This window comes from Diuraphis noxia, unplaced genomic scaffold, assembly GCF_037042655.1.
Source record: "Diuraphis noxia isolate RWA-SAM2 unplaced genomic scaffold, SU_Dnox_SAM2 contig0003, whole genome shotgun sequence".
In the NCBI taxonomy this organism is placed as follows: domain Eukaryota; kingdom Metazoa; phylum Arthropoda; class Insecta; order Hemiptera; family Aphididae; genus Diuraphis; species Diuraphis noxia.
This window is the reverse complement of record NW_028301713.1, coordinates 26,707,151-26,725,171: the sequence shown is the minus strand read 5'-3', so window position 1 is coordinate 26,725,171 and position 18,021 is coordinate 26,707,151.

Here is an 18,021-nt window from a genome sequence, read left to right as displayed (position 1 = left end):
CACGGTAAAAAAATATACATTATTATGTATATTGAATATTTTTATCGAACACGTTACAACATATCTTGGATATTATGGTAATAGCTTATTAATCTACATAACTTTTTTTGAACAGAATTTTGAAAATTCGATAGCAATTATAGGGGCGTAGATTTAATCGTTTACCGTTTATTACACTCGTTACTCTATATTGAGCTGTGTGACTATTTTCCTTAAACTCGCACTAGCTGTAACACCAAACATGGGACCAATAATACTCTGCTGTACTATAAACCTAGCTCAACGCCGCTGTCCGTAAAGTCTTAGGATCGGCACCCCAGCCTGTTCCGCAAGTATTCGTACACAGAAATAAATTGGAACTCAAAGTTCGGGAATTCCATATTTAAAGAGTAACTACCTATAATATCTATCTATACCATAGTAATATAGTCTCTTTAATATTTTTTAACAACGATAATAAGTTAATAGAAAACTCGAATACTTTTAGATTTTGACGCCTTCATTATACATATTATATATATAGTTTATAAATTTACATAAATATTTTTTCTGAAAATAATAATAAATATTCTTGTAATATTTTAGATGTTAAGAACTTGATCAACTGATCAAATTAGGAGGACGTTACATCCGCATTTGTTGTCTAAGTTTTACATACCTACGCATTAACAAAAATGTACGATATGCAATTCACGTCTTATTTCGTTAGCTTAAACGCAGTATTGTAAACGATACTTTTGAAATTGTATTTAAACACAGATACACATACATCCATTCAGAAAATATTTAAAATACTTTTATATTTTACTTTTCTACTAGTCAGTTCACGAAATTAATATTATTTATAATATTTATTGTTCATTCAATTAATTTATGTTGAGTTCTCAACATTTATAAACGAAACAAAATTATGAATTAAATACTAAAAAAATCTTAAAAAAAAAATATGTAACAAGCTGACGAATGATTCGTGTTTGAATTTTCAAAAGTATTTGTGTAAAAGTATTTGATTTTCAAATACAAATAAGTCCAAGACAGTATTTAAAATTCTTTCCAAATACTTTAAACAAAAAGTTTTTAAATACTTTTGGTGTAATGATTACAACATTGTTGGGTCGAACAAAAGTCGAAAAAAAGTCGAACAAAAGTTACCACATTATGCATGTAGTCTTATCGGAATCAATTGACTAGTTTTCAATTGTCCTTGGTAAAAATAATAACAAAAATGGTGATTATTATTATATATTTTCATCCATGGCGACACAATACTAAACTGTTTATTTATTAACTTATGGAAAAGACCAATGATTATTTAGTTTTGTTAAACGTATAAACAATTTTCTTACAAACGTATATATTAGCTCAAAACTGTGAATTTTTGCAATCTAATTTAATATAACAACGATATGTTATCTAAATCTATAATAATCAGTGTCGCGTTAGGGGCAGTTGGATTGGCTGGAATATGTACTTATATTTTACGAAAGCGAACCAGAAGAACATCTGCGTGTGAATTGTATGTATCTACAGGGACCTGGGGACATGCTGGAAAAAACAACTATTCAACATCCATCAAAAAATGTATAGAACACATAAAATCGAAGAAGAACACAATCCAACTATTACGAGACTCTGCTAATCTCATTCCGACATTAGCTAATGTGGAATATTATGCAAAGCACCCCGTGGACAAAAGACAAGCCGACATTTTGGACGTTAGTAAATTCTGAAACAAACCCCACCCTCTTCGAGTTATTTAATATACTATGAATAAGAATACGTAACAGCTCCGTTAATAAATGTGAGAATTTATGTACCCTTGAAAATGTATAGCTAATCTAAACATTTTAGGTCCCTTAATCTATAATATTTGGTAAATTACCTGTAACCTATAATATTGAATATAAGATCTCTCGTATGTATTTGACTGCATTCAACAGAAAAAATAAAATTTTTCTGGAGGGTTGACAAAATTTTTTACAAACGTAAAAGATAAATATTGGATACATTTTTAGGAATTCGAAGAACTACTTGGTCCAGATCCTTCGGGAACAACAACTTTAAAACAATCTACTTTAAAACTATTTAGTGCTTGGGAAGACGAAAAAAATTTTTCAAAAAAAGCTAAAGATTATGATATAAACGCTATGGTAGAAAAGGCATGGTCAAATGTTGTATTTAACTTTGACGAATACGATGTAAGTTAAACACATATAATTCATTTATTTGTCTTATATGAATATTTATAAATGTTCAAAGCGATAAAGCAAAATATGAGCTATTTGCGTTATCTAATGATAACGATGTAAATAAATTTAGTGATTTCTTTTTGATGATTTCAAAATAAAATAATACATTTATACACGCAATTAGGGGTTGTAAAGTGTCGTTATTTAAAATTTTAGATTGACGAAGATCAGCTGAATCAGATAAATAAAGATATGTTAAATGAGCCAAGTGCTTACGTCCGAGCACATACAAGGATTCCATATAAATCAGCGCAGTCACAATACGAACCAAAATCTAATTAATGCCGATGAGATACCAAGACAATACTAGTATGGACTTAAGATATTTAAGTGTGAAATTAAATAAGTTCATATACTAAGCCTTTTCTACTAGCTATAGTGTTTATATCATAATACGAACGTTGCATTTGATATTGTTTATACCTAATTAATGTTTTTCATATCTTTTTTTTCATAATAATATTATATAGATCATAATTTATTGAAAAAAATAATTATTTGAAAAACATTAAATAGGCTTGGTATATGAATATATTTAACTTTGATATCTACTGTATTAAATTATTTCTCCTTTTTGGTTTGAAAATATACACAAATATAATTAAATTTGTATCAATAGATACATTTTCGAAGTGCTTAAACAAACGAACTATTTGCATAAATGAGAGGGTTAACTAATGATAAAATATTATATACAATACAGAAATAATTAAATATCTAGTATGGCAAACAATAGACTTGCTTCTATATTTATTTAGAAACTTAGTATTTTTTCTTCCTGCTATAAGCGAAATAGAATGAATCTTGTTATTATATGATTTTGTAATTTATGACATTAAAGATGTGTGAAACTTCAACTTCTTTCACTTTACAAATTTAACAAAGAATTGTTTTATATCACAATTTTGATTCCAAAATGTCTGCTTGACTCTTGTTGGTCAATAATAATAATAACTCTTGGTTCATCGCAAGATATTTTATCATTAGTAAGTTAACCCTCTCATTTATGCAAATAGATCGTTTGTCATAACACTTCGAAAATTTATTTGTTGACATAAATTCAATTATATTTGTGTATATTTTTCAAACCAAAAAGGAGAAACGATTTAATACAGTAGATATCAAAGTTAAATATATTCATATACCAAGCCTATTTAATGTTTTTCAAATAATTATTATTTTCAATAAATTATGTTCTATATACCTAATATTATTTTGAAAAAAAAGATTTGAAAAACATTAATTAGGTATAAACAATGTTGTCAAATGCAACGTTTGTATTAGGATATAAACATTATAGCTAGTTGAAAAGACTTGGTATATGAACATAATCGTATTTAACTTTTATGAATTCGAAACGTGTGAAATATAAATAAAAATAAAAATATAAATATAAATATAAATATATACACTTAAATATTGTATTGTATTCATCGATAATTCAAATTGTTTTGTAGTTAAAATATGTGTATATGATAATTATTTTTATGATAAGAATTGAAATTGTAAACCAACGCAATTTATACTGTATTCAAAAAATCTAAAAATATGTGTTCTTGAAGTTTTTTTCATGGCATGGGTAGGTAATTTCCACAGCAGTTCGTGTTCGGTACCACTGACAATCATTACCTATATATTCCTGACAACAAGCAGACTACATGCATGGACCAAATATTATAAACTTCTATTTTCTTAAATAATTTCTAAAATGAATGTAAACTAATAGATAATTGTAAATTGTGTACATGATTACAATATTTTATGCATAAATATATAACTGTATTAAAATATCATTGAATTATAAATTGTTTTTTTAAAGTCAGTCTCGTTGTGTTATTATTTTAAAAATGTTTATTCCTTATCGACACATTGTATTACTGTCAGAAATGTTGAAAAGGAAGCATCAACTGAAAAATCATATAGGTTATATAGAGCCTATACCAAATAATGAAACATTGTTTGCAATTAAAAATTAATTTAAGAAATGCATCTTGACATGGCCATTTTCATTTTTAAGCGGCTAATATTAGATATATATAAAATTAATAATAAACGCCAAAACGATATTAAATTATAAAATAAATTTTTGAAAATCGTGAAATTCTCGACCATCTATACGAATAATATGTAATACTGTCTTTTGAGTTGAAGGATAGTGCCTAAACCATCTTCCAAGATTATGATTTTTAGTTTGCAAATATGACACTTGATCAATTGATCAAAGACCTCGACCTCAACACTATTTTAAAAGTATTGTTTATTATTTGCGGAAAAAATATATTTATTTAAATTTATAAGCTTTATATTAATAACGACCCTGAAATTTCCAATGCATCAAAATCTAAAAGTATAAGAGTTCTTTACTACAAGTGGATTGACGAATCCACGAGACGTACTGCACGACTGTGCAGCTCATTTTTATAATAATATAATAATAGATAGATAACAGGTAGAAACTCTTTGAATCGTGGATCTCAAAGTGTGCGTCACAATTTTAACCTGTTTGTGTACAAAAAGTTGCAGTAACACGCTTGTGTGCTGATGCTAAGACCTTACGGACTGCAACGTTTAGCCTAGTTTTAGTACAGCAGTGTCACAATTGTTGTGTAACAGCTTGCATGTAAGGAAAACCGACACACAGCTCAATAGCGTAATGAGAGTAATTAACGGGACACTTAAAACTACACTACTACAATGGCTACCGACACTGGCAAACATTAAGTCAACACTCATACGTAGGAAAGAGGCAATTTTAAAAACCGTTAAGAATAATCTATAGATTACAAGTGTTTACTGTTATATCAGATCTTATATAAAGAAGTTCATATTATGATGTGTTCAGGGTCAACAAATTATAAAATGTTTCTGATGTTTGGGTACCTACCTCTGTTTTACATGATGAAAATCTGCACTATAACTTGAAAGTATAATTAAAAAAATATTTCAAAAACACATTAAATATTTAAAAATTTTATTTAGGTGTAAACTTAGAATTTTTGTTGGTATCAACATAATATAAAAATAGAATTTTATTTTTAATCAACGAATTATATTATGATGTTACAGTTTTTTTACCTCAACAAGTTACTTTTTACTTGATTGGAATCGAGAATTTCTTGATAGTTTATTTTTTTGCACGTACCTACCTATCTGTACGAACGTTAAATGTTCACAAAAAATATTTTTGTTGAAACACGGCTATAATTGAGTGAATGACATATCTTTTTTAGATACAAATGTTTATCATTGATATTTTAAAGAATATGAATAAAATATAATTAGTTCTATTCAAAAAGTAATATATTATAAGGCCTCGCGCTCAGAATCGATTTTCGTATGCAACGATTTATCATTAAATTAAAACTCAACACATCCATTTCAGTGAATTCAGAACTCAAGGTTCACTAGACACCTATTTACAATTATAAATATTATAGTACAATTTTTTAGATATATTAAACATCTCAATTTTAATATTTTAGACACGTTGCCATTTGTTTGCTTGCATAATAAACTCAGCACAGTCCGCCAAACTTTAGTCAATTGATAAATTATGATTTTATCAATTGTTACCAGAGTACAGTCTGAGGATGCGTAGATGGGTTACACCCCAATTGTATACACAATTGTTGATTGGTACTTTTAAAAATTACTAGGTAGGTATATGTTGCATCCGCATAGCGAAATCACTCACTATATGAACTGGATTAATAAATTACTTATATAAATTCAAATATTTTTTGTGTATATTTTTCTAATCAAAAATCTAGATCCACGTCCAGGCATATAGACGAATTCAATTAATGCACATCTATATAGGCATTTTTCATCTTTATAAATTGTATATCTATTTAACCATCATAGTTACCCTCATCGTGTAACGCATCAAACCAGTTGACGTGTAATAGAGCAGAGTTGCACTTGTTGCGATGGATTATAAATAATAATAGTTATAAAATAATCAAAACATTATAATATTTAGGACGATTGTTGACGCAACGGAGGAATACAAATTGTCCATTCATCAGAGACGAAATGATAATAATATTAAATATATAAAACATGATTATTTATTATAACATAGCGGTGACAACGACGACGCGCGCGTTAACGACGGAGGTCTGCACCGAGATAAGTTTCTACCCATCATATTATATTATATTAACATTGCACTGGTGCGGTCGCGGCTGCGAGATAATGTAATATTGTATCGTTTTTATCGCCACCGAGTGAGTTGTAAACCAGATAGCGAAAAACCGTATTCCTCCGATCGTTTTGTCGTTTCGCAAAAACGCATATAAACTATATACCTATATGGTATAGTAATAATAATAATAATAATATAGGTGAAGTGCATTATTATTATAATAACCCCGACGCGACGTATTTAAAGTTTATCATGACATAATAAGGGTTTCAGAATTTGTACTCACAACTTTAAAATAACTTGCATTTTCCGTGAAATTGCGGTCTGCAACAGTACCGTAGTACAAGACATTTGGAGCCTTGTGAGCACTCGTTTCCTTTGACACCAATCACTATTCAACACATTTTACATATGGACTTAACATCGTTCTTCTGTTTATTAAAATATATGTCCAAGAATTTATAATAAAAAAAAATTATAATAACTCGTCAACACAATAATTATTTTTCACATTTTATTGAGAAAATTTCTGTTGTGTTTCCACGATATTGTGCGCCGTTTGGGCCTAAAGATATAACAATAATTATTTAATTGTTATGGATTAAGACAGCGGATACCAAACTGTGCACCGCTGTCCACGGCTCATAATAAATGAATTTTTTTCTTTCAAAAATTCGTTACTGACGAGTATTTTTTTGTCCTGATTTTTATGGTAATCACAGCAAGGCGCCGTGACTATATTTAGTCCAAAAAATTAAAATTAAAATTTCTTTTTGAACTACTACATAATTTAATTGATTGACCTGAACTTTTCGGACGTATCAACTTCAAAGTAAATATAAATAATACAAGAAATAAATATCCTTTTTATTTATCAATTATTAAAACCAACTATATGTCTAACTACCCTTCTAATATATTAATGTCATGAGGTGTCATGTTCAGAAACTTGGACTTGTTCTTTAAAGTTCAACTCTTAGTTCTTTAAATTATTATTTTTAGATTATTACCAAACTATTAAGTTAATAAATTGTTTAATATATTGTCAATTTTTTAATTTCTAAAAAGTATATATTATATATATTTTTTTCTCTATTATACGTATTCATTTTTAATATACCTCACACATGTAGGTACCCAACAATAATATCATTATTATTTTATTGTTAATTGGAATATTATTCCGTTATTAAAATATTATTATTATTAAATTTATATCTTTAAACATAATATTGTCTATTATTGCGCCGAGAAGAAGCTAAGCCACTCAAGCTTTCATCTATATTTTTAATTCTGATTGACTATCGCACTAAGCCCTCCAGTACAAAAGTGTCTTATGCATCTATGGTTATTCTTCCGGCACCGATTTCAGCGGCCAAGCTCCAGACGATAAAATGATCACTCTGTAGACGAGTTAGACGCTTCGAGATGGCGTTTATACAATAATAATAATAATAATAATAGCAGTATTATAGATATGTGGCGACTGGCGAGTGTATAATATGTTCATATTATTATCATTTTCATATCTTCCATAATATTTTCTCCGTCTCGACCCGTCTCTCAGGCTTAGCGCCCAATAAATCCGCGGACGCGACTCATTGCGACGATCGCAGCGCCGAGATAATAGTTATGAATAATCGCTCGAGATGTAGCTACACATTATATCATAAACGCGTACCTATAATACATTTATGATATACATCTGATACCATGACGGTTTATACCACCATAGCGTTTGTATAATGTATAATAGTATTTTTAATAATGTTATAATATTATCATTGTTATTGGTTACGAATATCGAGTATAATAATGTAATGATACTGATCTGACTCGAACGATACTGTTACAATTCAATGCATCAATTAATAATGTCTTGTGAAATGTTATAAAATAATTTTCTAAATTTCATTTAAAAAATAATATCCATGCAAATCTATAATTATTATAATAGTATGGCAAAACGTTGAAATCAAAATTACTCATATTTTGGGGTAACCCGCGTCAAGACAATCATCATCATTTAAAAAAAAACATCAATGTTCTAGAATCGTTTTTTCAACAACCCTACTAAACGTAAAACGAACAAAACCGTAAACAGTCTGCTGGTGTTCTACACTGTTACGACGGGATAATGCGTCATAAAAATATTCACTCGAGTTTAATAATATTACATCTAATTATAATACGAATCGTGCACGTCTGTTATAATTTATCGATCCGAAACTAATGGAACATATATGTCAAAACATGACGATTAACAATAATAATAATAATAAAAATAATATAACTTAAATTCGAGTAATCGTCGAATGCGATCGCTGCGATGCAGTAATATATTATTATGCATACCTACAGGAAATGCGAGAGACCGTCTGTTATTTTATAATAATATAATATTATTCGACCGCGAAGCTTTGAATATTATAATAATATAATTGGCATGTAAAAAATATGATTTTTATTCGCATAACAGAGAACGTACATCGATCGATCATCTCGATATCTAACTATCGGATGTTCGGCTACAATATATTATAGTGATAAACGGATACGCGACTACCGAATGTTTTTCATTGCAGTGTACTATCACTATATCAACAATATTTTAAAATATTCAAGGCGAATATATTATAATACACATGCGCAAATAGATATTATGTAATATTATGATATATATATTGTGGGCTATTATACACTTATACAATAGTGACTTGCGTTGTTTTCTTATCGCTTTTATCATTTTTTCTACGAGTTTGTATACTCCCTCGAGTGTATACCTAATATATTATAATATGATGTGCACGAAGAAAAATAGACATATATGATGTATGATAACTACGAGAGTGTGAGTGTACCTATTATCCTGACATTCGTATGTATTATGTTAATTTTGTAGAACATGATGCGTAAAATATTGTCAATAGTATTATTATATATGTTTATATCAAATACGAAGATATTACGTTATTATTAACGACGCAGATATCACGAGCGCGTATGTCGCATGATTGGAAAATATGTAAAAAAAAACATCGATTCTACCACACATGCAGTGAAACATATAAAATTAAATAAACAGTATAGGTGCCTACAATATTTGTTCCATTTAGTAATTTTTATTTTTGGTTTCTTGATCCTTCGATCGATATTCGAATCGGTTAATTTGTTATATAACAATTATTCATTTTAAATCTTTTTTTAAGACGTTCTGAATAATAAAATCGTTTATACTTAGCTAACTCAAACTAATGTCTTGATAATATTTTTGAATCGTACGATGTGTATATAGCTAGGTACCTCGACAATTTTATCGGTTCCTCTGGAACGGGGTTCATTTGGTTGTTGGTTGACGGCGCGTCGCGGGTGAACGAGTTAGTGAAATTTTCTTATCCACAAAATACGTCTTAATATGAGACGATTTTTGGTCCAAAATGAATCAGCCGGTACAGACATGGAAGGCTGAAATCAGTATTGTTGTATATACGTCACGTAATAACGGACCTTTCTTATATACATTTACAGCCACAAAAATGTCTGTACCAAAGAATAAGTTCTTTCTATAGAAATAGCTAGTCGAACTACAATATAATTTATAGATGTTGGCGTTTTTTTTTCGTTTTGAATGTTCTGCTTTATTATCACGACGTAAGGTAACCGTCTTGATTTTTCTGTGATTCCCAAAATAATACCAATTCAACACTTTGATTCAAAAAGGTGTATGATACCGTAATTACATGAATATATACATGATTATATAGTATTATAACATTTTATATTTTCTGTAATAAAAAAGTGTTAACTATAGAGATACAATAATTTATTTATAACGTTTTCAATAATATACGGTATAATATTTTTACAATTTATGGAAGTTATAAAAATGTAAGTACTGCTTATAATATAATTATTATAAGAATGATTTAAATCAATCGAATATTTTCGTCATTTAATCAGGTCCATCACTCCAGCACCCCAAGCTTAAAATGTTTACATCAAAATTTCACAACATTCTGTAACCATTTTGTAACGAAATGTAACCATGTATGGGCATTATCAGGATAATTTTTTTAACGCCCCTTAAATTATAGCGATTCGTAGGTCGTCAGGTCGTATCTATACCTATAACCTATGAATTTTACCTTGCTGACTTTGTATTAAACCTATCTTACTATCTTCGGCAGACATATAGGAGACGCTAAAGTCTGGACTACATGTTTAGTCACTGTTCGTAGGATCATCATTGATAGTCGTCACGGTTGTCTTGAAATTATTTTATAAAATATCCACGCGTGTCAATAACGGTACAGTATTTATATACGAGCGTTACATCTCAATAATAATAATAATAAGATGATATAAATACTGTCGCCGTTGTCGGGACTTTATCCAGCGAATATTATTATTATTTATATATTATAATATAATATGTATAATACGATACTCCATGTTATATTGGACGGGCGCGAGGGGATTTATGCTCGCGACTATCGGCGGACGTTGCAGATATTATACTCGTAAGTTCTCACACGGATCGATGATAAACGATCGGTCGGCGGCGGTGGCGGCCCGTGGCATAAGTATACATAATATTATATATATATAATGATATTATATGTATATACATAATGTACGAGGGGCTCAGCAAATCTATATTATCGAACGCGATAAATAACATCGGTTTTATTGGTCGGAGATGGGGTTTTATAGATCATCTCGACTACGCCGGTGCGGAAGGTGAATTATTAAGAGCGATACGGCCGGCGATCTCCGATCAATGGATCACGCGCCTCTCTTACAAGAAATGCAACGCTTGTGAACCCGAGCACAATGTTATTAAAATATAATATTATAGCCTATAGGTAGGTATATACATATATAAACCGCTTTTTTCGTAATATATTATGTTTTCAGCTCGATCGTGTGTGCCCGCAAAACGTATAAACACTCGTGTATACCTACAGAACATCGTATATATACCAAGGTGATGAATTACCAAGCATGACCCCCCCCCCCATCCCCTTTTTCACCTTAACCAGTGCAGTTGTTGTCAAAATATGATTTTTGAAGTCTTTACACATATAGTTCTGGCATACATCGGAGGAGGGGAACACATACATACTGAAAGACCTTATTTTCAAAATGTTGAAATATTTTTTTTTGTACTATTTGAGAAGTTTTCTAATAATAAAAATAAACATTTGAATGAGTTTTTTTTTTTATAAATATTCAACTTTGTGTTTAAAATTGATTGTTAGTTTATAAAAAAATTAGCAATAAACTTCTTGGACCACATCAGCTCTGTTCACGGTGTGCAATTTTATAGACTAAGTGACCCACCTCTGTACGCTCACTCAAACGTGGACTCCCACACGACCTGTTGTTATAACTATTACTTATTCAATTTTAATTAATTTTAATTTCTCCTGATTTGCAAATACTTTAAATCGCAGCCGATAGTATCTATTATTACTAATAATTGTTTCTAATTATTACTAATTGCTATCTATTTTTCAAATGTTAAAAAAAAAAATGTATTTAATCAACACTAAGTTAAGATGACATATACTTCAGTATTAATTTATTCAATATACAATTTAAAAAGAAAAATGATTGTTATAGGAAGACAAGTAGTATTTTTAAAATGTTAGTAATTTATATCAAATATTATTCTATATTGACATTAAGACCTTGTACATTTGTTCCGGGTATAATAAGTAAATAAACACTGAATATTATAGCAGTGGAACAACCAAGGGGGGTGTTTTAGGTGTCTGGACACCCCCCTTGAACCGTATAATAGGAAATTTATATTTAATTATATTCAATAATCATTGAAAAAAAATGTTCAATCTTTTTTTAAATTTAAATCTAGAGTTATAATATTTATAACTGATAAATGTTACTAAGTCTTTTGTCCATAGTTTATCGAAAATTATTATAATTATATGTAACTTTGATCTAAACATACGTGTCACGTACTCACGTGATATGAATTGTTTAGTTAATAAGACGTTGGACGTCAGTAGTGTATCCAGAAATAATTATGGTGGTGGTTTGATTCAAATCGTTTGAATAAAATAATATAATAGGTAAATATTTTAATAGTAGTCGTGACGACTGTCTTTTGTACATAGTATACTAACAAATTTGGAAATGAATTGGGGAAATACTGTATACGCTGTGTAATACGCTACTCGCGGACACCCCCCTTGAAAAAATCCTAGTTGCGCCACTGTATTATAGGTAAGTACATAATATATTTTATATTATTGTAAAACCATTTTTACGAACCATTATTTTTAATATACTCATAATACAGCTGATACAGGTATATATATTTTAATAAATGAAAAAATATTATTTTAGATTTCAAACAAGACGGTATATCGAAATGGTCAAAAATTAAAATATGATCCTATAAAATTATTTACAGTAAAAAAGGTTGTCCGGTTTGTATTAACACTCGGTTAGGTTAGGTGGGATAATGAGAATATTTAAATAAACTATTACTGTTAAAGAGAAATAAATGGGGATAAGTATGGTTGGCAAATCACTGTGGTATACTGATAACAATATTATCATATTCCGGGGGAGAGGGGAGAATAGTGCGATATGGAACATCGAACTGGATCACATTGTCAGTGAATACATTGTTTTACACTTTAGCGCGCTCGTTTCTTTTCCGACGGTTGTTTAGAGATTTTCATCATCTCCTCTGTTTCAGCCACGCCGCCGCGTCTGCAGTCCGAAATCAATAAGAGGCGTGCGCATCGATAGTCTGCATCGGCTAGATTTTATATTGATAATGTTTGCGTTGGAAACAGCAGCTGACTATACCTAAACTTCTGCAGGGGCGCGTTTTTCGCCAAAAACAAATATTACGTAAGCACAATATAGCCATCATACACACCTATATAGGTGCCTTTATATACGTATCTTGCAGGTATCATGTATTTAACAACTCGATTTTCGCGAACTCTCGAAGAAACAACCGCCTTTGATGTGTACCTTAATGTATGATGGAGGTGCGTGCCGCCGCTTTTCAACGCCCGTCGATGGTCAAACAAACGAAAAAAAAATAATACGTAAAATCATCTGCAGCGAGAAGTTAACGTCTGTAAATGTTCAAGTACCTAAATGATGTGTAAGTGTGAGCGTATCGTATATCCTATTATTATTTATATATAATAATATGCGCACATATTTATCGTTTCCCACTTGGTGGGGCGGCCGTGCGTGCCAGTCTTTGACATACCTATCATATTATATTATAAGGCAAACACTTTCACCTCCCCAAAAATGTAAACGTACACCTCCTATGCATATAACTCAACCGGTATAGGGTGATGTCGGTTTGACGGGTTGGCAGGACCTAACTCAGCACGTGTATACGTGGTTTTAGATGAAACATATTCTTGTAATAATAATACGAAAGAAATCTAAGAATAATAATTTTTGCTATTCTGATCGACGTGAATATTGCATTACATGAGCTAACATGCAATTAGCAAAATAGATCGCCATCGATAGTATTATAGACATTGCGGATTTTCAAAATGTTGTATTATTCGAATTATTTAATTTTGAAACTGTAAACATTTAAACAGTATAGTTTCTTAAACAATTTCCTACGATTCACGTAATTAATAATTTTAAACAATAGAAACTTTTAAATCTGTAAAAAGAATAAAAATTGAACACGGTGACTCATGTGATTAAAAAGTACTATGCGATGCCTGTATATTTTAACAATATTTTTAAGCGCTGGAAAATAATAAATTTAAAATTAAACCTGTAAATATTAGTCAATCTTACATCATAATTTTATAAAGGAGTAGTTAAGGTATTGATACCTGAAAGTTATCATTACCTCTCTCATCGCAATTTAATAATGTCGTAATCGATTTGTATGATGTCAATAAATTGTATCTTTCTTAAATCAATTTGTGCCCACCCATCTTCCCTGGACGTTCAATCAAATCTTAAGTCCGGGTGTGTGTTGTCAATTATGGAGCTAAAACGATTCACATTAGTAGGTATTGCAAGCAATTTATATTGCCTGTCAATTCTAAAATAAATAAAATAAATGTTTCAGACACAACGACGTGTAAGACGTGTAAGTACTTATACTAATCGAACTGTTCAAAGCCATTTTGTAGAGTTTATTTTTCTGAAAATGTTGACGTTTCAAAATTTTATTTATTCATTAATTTCCTGATTTTTAATATTTTTTCTAGTTTTAAAGAAATGAAATATGATTATAAATTTATAACTAATTAGGAGCACGGAAAGTATTCGATTGGCTGTATGGTAATGCGCGCGGCGCGGAGGGTCACATGTTTGATAACATTACGGTTTTAAATAATTCGCTATTTTTCTCGAAACTAAAAAAAATATTAAAAATTAGGAAATTAATGAAAATAAAATTTTGAAACGTCAAAATTTTCAGAAAAATAAACTCAACATAATGGCTATCTTTATTTTTTTTTTTTAATAATTAAATAAACAAATTTATTTTTAAACTTTTTTACCAAAATATTAAAATAAATTAAAATATGAAACAATTGCATTTCTTATCTCTGTGAGTCTTATTACAAAACCAGAATTTCGATATCACAATTATTTCGGGAGGTATCGCAATGGGTAAATCCTCACGGGACACGCTGTAAACAATAAATAGAATATTATGTTTAAAACCTTCATAAATAAATGTTAGAATATCTCCTCAGGTGCTTTGGTTTATCATCATACGACATAAACCCTCTGAATTTGTCTATTGATCAGTTGCGTTGCCCGTCGATCGAGTTGATTGCCAGCTTGAACGCAGACCCCGCGAGTATAGCGAACGATATCGATAACGTTTTATGCAGTGAAAACAACGTCGTGTGAAAAACCTTAGATACCTAAGAGATCTGTGGGATCCATTGAGTTGATACCTACTCATCCGAAGGAGAAGTGACCATAATAATGTAATCATGATCAAATATAACGCACATAGATAGCTGCAAGAGCATGGATGCAGGGACATCAAAGATTGAGGTGGTGTGTTTACATTTGTATACAAAATTATTATATTATATTATTATATAACATATTATTGATAGTCGAAACTCGATACACATAGGTATACACTCATTTAACCTAAATAGGATTCATTGATTACCATTTGCTACTGATAAGATGTATTATGTATGTATTATCTATGTTTTTATTACGTATCTATAATATTGCTTATTAATGCACATATTGTTTTTTTGTGATGCAGTTTTGAGCACATCATTTTTACAATTTGAGCGAATAAACTTATACCCAATTAACTCAACCAGGTTGCTCGAAACTGAATCGTCAAAACACGCCTATGTATTTAAATATTATTTATTTACTGCCATGTGAATGTACCTAATATTGACTGGCTGATAATATATGTTTGGCCAACCTGAACTCACGCACAAAATCAATGCGCTCCGAGTTATCTGCTGCTGCTGCTGCGGACTCATCTGAAAACCACAGGGAAACCAATATAAATACTTACCAGTGACCGGGTTTGAAAAAAAAAAACACGCGGAAACTCGCGCACGCCAAAGTCGTTGCCAAATCGGTGTCTCGTTTGCAGGACGTCATAGGGTTTATTTATTGATTTTCCGAAACATCGCTACGATCCTTCTCTCCGTAGCTGTACGAACGAACGCAAGTAAAATATTATTACACGCATACAATATATACATCACGTTCAATTAGCAGGAATTTAAATAACGTCCACGACTGGAGTGCGGCTACCTGTACGGCGGCGGTGACAGAAGGTGGTTATTACGGGATAGGTATCCACCGGGTATACGTTTAATCTATGCCCACCCGGCTACCTAACTACCTACCTACTTGTCCATCGTATCCGCCTACCGAAACGGGACATATTTTATTGCACTGTGCGTGGCTGTGACGGCGGCGGCGGCGCTGCATCGCGAGATCGATATCAGGCTCGGCGATAATTGTAGGATTTATGGTACACGCCGTATATCAGATAAGCGAATCGCTGCCCGTAAGTTCCTCATTAAAACTATTTTTTGATTTGCGTATATTATTATTATTACCTATATTATACGTTATGTCCAGTAGCGCGAACGCATATGTTAAGTATTATATATTATAATATGAGTAGTTGGCCGTCGCGTATAGTCACCGCGCAGATATATACTGTCGCCAGCGGATACTTTCTAACGGATATTTATTTATTATTTCACCGTACAGCTAGCTAGCTAGGTAGGTACCTACTCGATATAGTAATATAATATTATTGTTATGTGTGTACAGTAATTTAAACATTTTTACGATATTATTGTTTGCTGCAGCGATTTCCGTATACGTAATAAATTAAAGTTCTGCGGTCATCCGTCTCGGATGGCCCGGAGTGCTTTGACTGCAGTAAAGTGGTAACCCAACGTACATACCCAGGTAGAAGAAGTGGTCGAGGCACGTTTGGACCAGGGACGTTAGGGACACTAATAAAAATGCAACTCATTTGGACCAGGATTTTGTGAACCCGTTTGGACCAATTTTTTATTCGTATATTTTACTTCTAAATAATTACTAAAAAGCCCACTTAGCTGTTCCGTTAAACTGTGTAAACTAATTTGTAGATTGTGTAGAGAACAAAATTATTTATAATTGATGGCTAACCAAAAACCCACAGTTACATTATACGTTTATACAATTAATATAATATAAATGACATCTGTTACGACACGGCCCTATTGGCCGGTGCGATAATAGTATAATACTAATTGACAATAATTGCGGTTACCTTTAAATTACTATCGCAAACACTATATTCTACGTATGCGCAGCGTATCGGTTAGTACATATAGTGCACTTACAATTCTTGTATAGTTAAAATGGATATCCAAATTGAAAATGTTTTCCAAACAAAACGAGGCAATACGTGTATAACAGTTGATAATTTTAAACTCAGTAAATGTAATATTTTAATGAATAGTAATATTCGTTTTCGGTGTACAAATCGCTCGTGTACGTTACACGACATTATATACGACACGTTATACAACGACTATTATAGCTCGTTAGCTCGAATTTAAATTAAAAAAATTTTCTTGACTCGTATTTAAAAAATTAATAATTTGACAAATTTAACATAATATAACATCAAATTATATATTTATATTTTTATTCTTATTTCTAAAACAAAGTAACCACTCATATTATTATACATATATATTATATATATATTAAAAAAATCAATAATAATAATAAAAATAAGAAGCAGTATTTTTAACCATGCCAAAGACAGTCCTAAGCCTGTTAAAAATAAAATGGGAAGGAAAATGCTGGTCCAAACGAGTTGTATAAGATTAATATTTTTTAGTCCAAACGGGTCTTCAAAATTGGTCCAAACGAGTTGTGTGTTAGGAAAATTGGTCCAAACGGGTCCTGCCCGTAGAAGTATAAGAGCGCGGGCGCTCGCGCGAAAATATCGCGTGTGCGCGCGCCTCTCGTCGCTGGGTATACATAATTAAGATTGATTATATATATTTTTATATATATTGTTGATTAAAGCTTCAACAACACAAGTTTTTAGCTTACTTTAATTTTTAATATATTCTATTA